Source organism: Chionomys nivalis, chromosome 2 (genome assembly GCF_950005125.1).
Source record: "Chionomys nivalis chromosome 2, mChiNiv1.1, whole genome shotgun sequence".
Classification (NCBI taxonomy): Eukaryota; Metazoa; Chordata; class Mammalia; order Rodentia; family Cricetidae; genus Chionomys; species Chionomys nivalis.
In genome coordinates, this window is record NC_080087.1 from 87882144 (window position 1) to 87891869 (window position 9726).

Consider the following 9726-nt stretch of genomic DNA (forward strand, 5'->3'; position numbering starts at 1 on the left):
TGGCTTCCCACGGAGTGAGCAGGACCCAAGCGAGGGGACTGCACACAGCAAGCCAGGCTCTGTCTGAGCTGGCCCTTGCCAAGATCCTCGACATAGCCCTTGTATGGAAATTGCCGACAAAAGAAATTAAGAGCAGAGATGCTGGGGTTAGGCTAATGCATTGATCAAGTCAGACCCTCTCTGTTTCTCTGCCAGCGTGCCCCGTATAAAAGCATCATTAAACAAGCTCCTTCGTCTTTCCTAGTAATGGCCTGCGATTTGAGCACGGCCCAGTGATTGACAAGTGATGCCACGGCAGCCTGTGTTGTCTTTAAAAAGCCACATCAGATCAGCAGAAGCTTAAAGCACGGCATAAATTATAGATACACGTCAGTTTCTTTGATGATGTGAGACTCCTAGGTGCTCTCCCCTCACCCAGAGAACTGCACTTGCAGGCGCCTCTGTGCCAGGTCACATCACACTTGGAACAACGGGAAAAACATAACCTTGTCCCCCACTCTCCTTCCTCCTTTTTCGCGTTCTTAAAAAAAAAAAAAATTTAAACAAACCAGCCTGCTTCCGAGGTGGCTTGGAAGTTTTCCACTTTGGAAAAAATTAATTAAACATCAAATAAGTGTTTAAGTATGAAATTCGGTGCAGCAGGGATTATGGCACAGGGCTGCATCTATCTGTCAACCCCACTAAATGTGCCTGCTGGAGGCAGGGTTATTGAGTCAGAATATTGTCGGCATCCCGGTTGTTCAAAAACAAAGACGTTCCGAAAGTATTAACAGAAGCATTCTTTGCTTCGTAAATTTTATTGTCAGCTGGCGATGCAATTTCCTTACTACCGAGTTCTAAAAGTCTCCCGTGGAATGTTCAGGAGCCACTGTGCCAAAGAGAAAGAGAGAAAAAAAAAAACATGAAAACATGGCTGCAGTAAGGAGGAAGTTGGATAAAGACAGAAATATATTCCTCTATCTTGTCAGTTGAGAAGTGCCTTTTTTAAAGATTTATTTTATATTTAAGTGTGTGTGTGTGTGTGTGCGTGTGTGTGTGTGTGTGTGTGTGTGTATTCACATGCACACAAGGGAGTCAGGTACCTGTTGTGACCAGGATCCCCATGGAGCTGGAGTTACAGGTACTTGTGAATTGTCCTACGTGGGTGCTGGGAGTCGAACTCAGGTCCTCTGCAAGTGCTGAGCTCTGACTCAAATCTAGTGGTCCTCTTCACCATAAAGCCATGTCTTAGTCTTGGATCTTTTTTCTCTCACTATGTAGCCCACACTGGCCTCAGACTCAGGATCACCCTACCATTGCCTTCTGAGGGCTGGGGTTAGAACAACAAGACATGGGCCAAGCCAGAACTTTCCTTGTCACTGCCCCCATACAAAAGCATCACTAAGGAAATTCTATCACAACTCCTGGGAATGGCCTGGGACTCGATATGCCTCAGTAGTTATAGGTGATGCCCCGGTAGCCTGTCTCGTCTTTAAAAAGCCGCATTGTGTCAGCAGAAGTGTGCAGAATGTGCTTGCCCGAGAGGGCCCCGTTTCCGTGGCCTCGCCCCACCTTTGCCCCTCCATCTGTCGACCATGATATCAACCGTTCACCTGAGCATCAAAACAATGTTTTCTTCCTCAACTGACTCAGATCCCCACCTCTGAAGATCCCTTTGAAAATTCACTATGCTTCCAGAGAGAGAGTGACTTCCTGCATGGAGAAGCTCCCCCTGGAAAGCTGGCCCAGGCTGCTCAATAATTCCTCAATGAAGCTGTTGTTAGAGACAACATTAGCCAGACTACTCATTCAGAATATTTTTACCAGTAGAAGAGAAATTTGGTCCCTGCCTGTGCTCCACTGGATTCTGTGGCGTTGACTCTGAGGCTCTAACTTGAAAAACCGTCACTGCAGATCGCTTTTCTTAGAGCTAAGACATTTCCTTTTCCCCCAGGTGTCAGGATCTCTAAGTTGACATAATTCTGCACAAATCACTCTGGTGGTGTAACTTAGAATGTCCCAATCCCCTTTGGACCCTGGCCTCTGTAACTGGGCCATCACTCACTTAGTCTCACCTTATCTTTAAATAAATGTAACCAGAAGGGACTTGTTCAGCTCGCCACCTCTTGAGTGATGTGAATTATTTATACCGTCTTCATAGGCATTCGTTAAGCTGCACACAGTCAAAGAGAGAGAAGCTGTGTGTCTTGTGTTCATCTTGAAGGGTAAGACCTCAGGGTTGGGGTGAGTAGCAGGAACATCGTGGAAGATTAGCCCTAGCCTTGGCCGTGAAGAATAGGGATCACTTGGATTTGTCACCTCCCATAGGATCTTGATCAATAGAACCTCAAGGGGATGCTAGTTAGACTCCCAACCCACCCGGAAAGGATGAAGTCCAAGGTCCCAGCCATAAGCATGTAATACTGGCTCTGACACATGGCCCTCACTCTGGTGCCACAAAAGCATGTGACTGACCAAAGAGATGCAGATAAATGGTTGGAGCTCCATGAGCATCTTCTATAAGGATAGTCAGCCTGGAATAATCCCAAAGTCGAAGGCATGCTCTGGTTAATAGAGGTTTATGGCATGGTACCCAGTAAAGGGTGAGATCTAGAGTCCCACATGCTGAGTGTTGGATGGAAAATACACAAGACTTTGCTCTACCTACGTCATTGGTATGAGCTTCAGATCTTGGACTCATCTACCCAGGGGTGCCTCCTGAGTGCCCATGGTCAGTTACATCCATGTTGATGTCATGGAGCCGCCAGTTTCAAACAAAGAGACTCTGTTCTCTTCTGACCACCCCTTTAATGCATATTCATTTTCTCATAGGTGGTAGTAGCCCTCCACTATACCCTCCACCACCCCCCACTTCTTGGGTTTGGGGGATTTGTCTGGAAATTCTAGTTTCACAAAAATCACTGCTTGTTACCATGTGGGCTTGTTAGGTTAGTTGGTTTTTTTTTTTGATGTTTGTTTGTTTGTTTGTTTGTTTGTTTTTGACACAAACTAGTCATCTGAGAAGGGGGAGCTTCAGTTGAGAAGATGCCTATATCAGATTATTTTCTTCGTTAATGGTTGATGTGGGTAGGCCTACATGGTGGGCAGTGTCACTCCTGGGATAGTGACACTGGGTGCTATAAGATATTAGGCTGACACAAACTCTTTAACCTAGAATTGTGTCCTGCCTGCAGGATATGTTGGGCAATGGTGGTCCGAAGCTTGTGGGAGTAGCCAAACAATAACTGATCTGACAGAAGGCCCATTCCACAAGATGAACCCATACCTGACACTGCTTGGGTGGCCAAGATCCAGAGACTAGACATTCCTAGGTAAGACCAAATAGTACTGTCTGTAAAGAAAGGAAGAAAAAAGAAAGAAAGAAGGAAGGAGGAAGGGAGGGAGGGGAAGGAAAGAAGGAAAGAAGGAAGGAAGGAGGGAGGGAGGGAGGGAGGGAGGGAGGGAGGGAGGAAAGGAGGGAGGGAGGGAGGGAGGGAGGGAGGAAAGGAGGGAGGGAGGGAGGGGAAGGAGAGAAGGAAGGAAGGAAGGAAGGAAGGAAGGAAGGAAGGAAGGCAAGTATCCTGATAAAATAACTCTAGATGATATTCTGATTCTCATAGATCAGTGTCTTGTTCAGTCATCATCAAACAATCTCCCCCCCCCCCCCGCCCCGTAGCAGATGGGAACAAATATAGTAATTCACAGCCAGACATCACACAGAGAGTGAGAGACCTTGGAACACTCAGTCTTAAATTGGATGTCTCCAAATCCTTCCCCACAGGGCTCAGGGAACTCTGCAGAAAGATGGTAAGAGCCAGAGGTGATGGAAAACATATGTCTACATCAGGTCCTCTGCATATTTATTGTGGCTTCCAGTTCAGGGCTTTTATGGAATTCCTGAGTATGTGAAGGAACAGGCCTCTGATTTTTGTGCCTTCTCTTTGGCCCTTTTCCTTCTGTTGGCTTTTCCTGTCCAACTTCAATGTGATAGTTTTTGTTTCTTCTTATCATACATTACTTTGCTACATTTTTTTTTTGAAACATGAGTGCATGGATACATAGCTGCTGTGGTAAAGGTTAACAGCTGGACTGTTTACATCTGCTGGGAGAGGGAGAATCAGTCTTCTCCAGTGGAGTGACACTGCGTCTATCAGCCTCATGTTCAGGAGCTGTTAACCAACAAATAATGGACTTCATAGCTTTGTGTGTGTGCTTTTATTTGGGTATAGTTTCGTGGGGTTTGTTTGGTTGGTATTTTTGGCATTGTTTCATTAATTTTCTCAGATTGTGGGGTTTACTGCTGTATTAGGTTTGGGTTTTTTAAGAAAGAACTTGAAGTTGGGTATGTGGGGAAAACGAGAAGAACTAGAAGGAGTTGGGGAAAGCAAGGATATGATAAAAATATATTTAAATTTAAATGTTGTTTTAAAGAATAAAAATATAATGAAAAAGAAAGGGAAGGAGGAAGAGAAAAAAGGAAAGAAAGAGAGGGAATGAAATGAAGAAAGAAAGAGAAGAGGGAAGAGAGAGAGAGAAAGAGAGAGAGAGAGAGAGAGAGAGAGAGAGAGAGAGAGAGAGAGAGCAGACACGCTAAAGCAAGCCATGGAGAGTAAACCAATAAACAGCATTTCTCCATGGTCTCTGCTTTAGTTCCTACCTCCCCATTTCTGCATGTTGAACTGATGTGGGATTTTCTCTCTGTGTTCTGTGGATATCATTGGTTAATGAAAGAACTGCTTTGGGCCTATAGCAGAGCTATAAGGGAACAGAGCTAGGTAGGGAAAACTAAGCTGAATGCTGGGAGAAAGGAGGCAGAGTCAGAGAGAAGCCATGGAGTCACTGCCAGAGACAGAAGGAACTTTAGCTGGTAAGCCACAGCCACGTGGAAATATGCAGATTAATAGAAAAGGGTTAAATTAATATGTAAGAGTCAGCCAATAAGAAACTAGAGCTAATGGGCCAAGCAGTAATTTAATTAATGTGCTTTTGTGTGATTATTTCGGTTCCGGGCAGCGGGAAGCAACAAGCAGCTCCCTCCTCCTACAATGAACTGTGATTAGGATCTGTAAGACAAATCAACCCTTCCCTTCCCGTGTTGCCTTTGGTCACAGTATTTATCCTAGCAAGAGAAAAAAACAAAACAAAACAAAACAAAAAAAAAAAACAGGATACCATGGGACCTAAGCATACTCAGTGTGGAAAGGATGATGCTACATGTCTAGAACCTAGACTCTAGATGGTTTACAGCCCCGAGCTGGGAGAAATCCCAGGCTTGAGGCTTCTGGAGAATTAGCAACAACCATCTGATATGTGACCAAAGGCTTTCTGAAGAGACTTGCAATACAAATACCACTTTAAAAATACCAAACAGGGCACAGGAGAACACTTCCTACGTATAACCCCAGCAGCACAAACACTAAGGACATCATTGAATAAATGGGACCTCCTGAGACTGAGAAGCTTCTGTAAAGCAAAGGACACTGTCACTAAGACAGAAAGGCAACCCACTGACTGGGAGAAGATCTTCACCAACCCCGCAACTGACAAAGGTCTGATATCCAAAATATACAAAGAACTCAAGAAATTAGACCGTAAAAGTTTAATCAATCCAATTATAAAATGGGGCACTGAGCTGAACAGAGACTTTTCAACAGAAGAAGTTCAAATGGCCAAAAGACACTTAAGATCGTGCTCAACTTCCTTAGCAATCAGGGAAATGCAAATCAAGACAACATTAAGATACCATCTTACACCTGTCAGAATGGCTAAAATCAAAAACACCAATGATAGCCTCTGCTGGAGAGGTTGTGGAGAAAGGGGCACACTCATCCATTGCTGGTGGGAATGCAAACTTGTGCAACCACTTTGGAAAGCAGTGTGGCGGTTTCTCAGGAAAGTCGGGTTCAACCTACCTCTCGACCCAGCAATACCACTATTGGGAATATACCCAAGAGATGCCCAAACATACAACAAAAGTATATGCTCAACTATGTTCATAGCAGCATTGTTCGTAATAGCCAGAACCTGGAAACAACCTAGATGTCCTTCAATGGAAGAATGGATGAAGAAAGTATGGAATATATACATATTAGAGTACTACTCAGCAGTAAAAAACAATGACTTCTTGAATTTTGCATACAAATGGATGGAAATTGAAAACACTATCCTGAGTGAGGTAAGCCAGACCCAAAAAGAGGAACATGGGATGTACTCACTCATATTTGGTTTCTAGCCATAAATAAAGGACATTGAGACTATAATTCGTGATTCTAGAGAAGCTAAATAAGAAGGTGAACCCAAAGAAAAACATATAAGCATCCCCCTGAATATTAACCTTCATCAGGCGATGAAAGAAGACAGAGACAGAGACCAACATTGGAGCACTGGACTGAAGTCTCACGATCCAAAGGAGGAGCAGAAGGAGAGTGAGCACGAGCAAGGAACTCAGGACTGCGAGGGGTGCACCCACACACTGAGGCAATGGGGATGTTCTTTCGGGAACTCACCAAGGCCAGCTGGCCGGGGTCTGAAAAAGCATGGGACAAAACCGGTCTCGCTGAACATAATGGACAATGAGGACTACTGAGAACTGAAGAACAATGGCAATGGGTTCTTGATCCTATTGCACGTAATGGCTTTGTGGGAGCCCAGGTAGTTTGGATGCTCACCTTAATAGACCTGGATGGAGGTGGGTGGTCCTTGGACCTCCCACAGGGCAGAGAAACCTGCTTGCTCTTTGGGCTGAGGAGGAAGGAAGACTTGATTGGGGGAGGGGGAGGGAATGGGAGGTGGTGGTGGGGAAGAGGCAGAAATCTTTAATAATTAAATAAATTAATTAATAAAAAAAGAGAAAAAAAAATAAAAATACCAAACAAACAAATAGAATGAAAGACTCACACATGCTCCTTACATAGCTGAACTTCCCCAACCCCACTTCCATTGCCTTCAGCTTCCCTTTGCAGCCTGTTCATCCTGAATGGAGCAGATGATCAAACTGACTATGGTTGAGAGGTCTGACCCATAAAGATGCCTAAGATAAGCATGTCTGCTTCCTGGGGTAATCTGTTGCAAGACGCTTCTTGGTGGATGGGTGTTTGCAATGAAGATGCTCCTTGGTTTGTGATACAGTTGTATCCCAGTGGATCCAGGTTGAAATATCACAACCAAAGTATGTTAATGGACCTTCCTATAAATGTGTTAGTTTAACTTCACAGCGTGCTGTAGCGTGTTGATTATTGCCTTTGTTACTGCATGACTGACTGGAAACTGTAGTTTGATCCTTCTGGAACCAGAAGAGAGTCCCTTACTACATATAGCTAATCCAGGAAAGGATCAAAGATTGATGTATGTCTCTTAGTGAGTGCTGTTTGCTTTTTTACACCCATGAAGTCAGTAAGTCAAGCCACTGTAGACTGGGGCAGTCTATACGTCCATCTCACTTGGAAAGGGCCCTGAATCTCAAAAGCACGTTCCTTACCATATTGGAATATTCTCTCCTAGTAAAAAAACATAGCCTTGACACCTGCTATTCCCTGACACACTCTCCAGGGCACCAGGAAGATGCTAAGATATTCAAGCAATCCTCCAGCTTGGTCATATATTTCAGGATATCTGTGGGCACTAAATTTCTTGTCACTGTGGAATGATGTCCTGTGTCAGTCAGCTTTTCACTTCTGAGACATAGTACCTGAAGAAAACAAAACAGAACAGAGAGTTCTTGTGCATAATGTTTCCAAAGGCTTCAGTCTAGGATGGCTTGGCTCCATTGTTTCTGGGCCTCGGTGAAACAGGACATCAGGGAAGGGCATCGTTGAACAGAGTTGACTGCCTTGTGTCATGGTGGGACAGAAGTGATCATTTTGTTTCTGCCAGAAGGCATAGCGAGAGAGTAAGCAGAAGACAGACAGAGAGAATTCAAGGACAGCACACATCTTTCTAAAGCACACCAAAGGATGACCTATCCCTTCCAGCTATTCACCAATCCCTTAAAAGCCCATGGAGCACAAACTCATGGATGGATTAAGCCGTTGTTGGGTTTGGCATCCTCTTGGCCTAATTTCCTGCAATAGTGCCACGGGTTAGAACACAAGACCTCAACAGGCGAATCTCTGTGGTTATAATGTTCCCAAACCTTAACATCCCTTCTCTCCCAAGCTCATCTTTCTACAAGAAAAAGCAGACAGCCTAGTGGGTGCAGAAGTCGAGGCAGGATCTGGCAGAGTCCTACCTAAAGCCCAGTTGCTGCCCTGCTGGACTATAGTTCCTCTGAACCATGAACTTTTTACGTGCTATCTCCTGGATTTCAAGCATGTGTACTCCATGTTAAATGCCCAGGGAACCCACAGAGATGGAACCGGTTGTCCCGGCTATCACACTCCATCTTGCAGGACTGGCATCACAGTTTCGAGAGTAGAGTACTATTTCGGTAGCTCACCTTTCCTTCTTCCAGATGCATCATCCAGCTGTCGCATTTTGTCCCATTGATGTCGGCGCTGGGAGTCACGGGTTTTTTCATGTATTTCTGAGAGGCAGCATCTCACTCGCTAAAGCGAGGAAGCTTTCATGGGATCCGAGTCTGTAGTAAATCCCTTTCTCGATTCTCAGCACCTGCTTATGACATTCGGCAATGCTCTTTGACTCCTCGGCAGTTCCGACTGTTAAGATTCTGAGACCCGAAGCTGGGCGGTGGTAACACATGACTTTAATCCCAGCGTTCGGAAGGCAGAGGCAGGCAGAGATCTCCGTGAGCTTGAGGCCAGCCTGGTCTACAAGAGTTAGTACCAGGATAGATTCCAAAGTTACAGACAAACTCTGTCGGGAAAAAAAAAAAAAGATTCTATGAGACCCTACAAGTGAGGGGCCACATACAGCTATGAGGAGTATCATAATAACTTGCTGAAGAGATCGTGGAATAAGGAGGTTGGTGCTGACTCTGCCCTGCTGATTGTGGCTTTGGTGCACCCTAGCGTGTGTGTGCTTATCATCATTTCACCATGTGGTGTGTGTGACCTTAGAGATCTGGGGACGAGGCTGCCTGTGACGGCGTGTCAGGGAGGAGGCTCTGTCTGACGTTGAGACTGTGACTTCATCACCTGCCTGACATTGCTGATGTAAGGGTGCAGAGCTGTGGCCCCAGTGCTCTGGAGCCTAGAAAAGGAAGAGCGAATAAATCAGGGCAACCTGGGCTACACAGCCAGGTAAGGATTAGCCTGAGCTACGAGGTGAGCCTGAAAACACAGGAAATGCAGCTCAGCAATGGAGTGCTGCCTAGCACGTGCAGAGGCACTACAGAACAGCAACGTGGTTCAGCAACCGGAGCAACTGCCACCAAACCTGACGACTGGGGAGTGAAGTTCAGCTCCTGGACCTACCATAGTACAAGTTGGAGAACCGTCTCCAACAGCTGCCCTTTGCCTCCCAACATGTGTGGACACACTGACAATGAATAAACAAGCAAATGAATAAATAAAGTAAAGACGCTGCAAAAACTAAATTAAAATCCAATTCTAGAGACCTGGGGTAATGACTCAGTGCTTAAAGGGCTTGCCATGCAAGCATGAAGATTGGAGCTGGATTCCCAGAGTGTGTGTGTGCATGCACATATACTCCACATAAAGAATAGTTTCTAAGCCCACACATCCTGAAGTGATTTGCGGACTTCAGTCTGTGGTCCAATAGGAGGTAGAACTGAGGCCACTACTTGTGACTTTCAGGCCAGTTCACCCTTCAGATGCTCTTTCTGCAGGA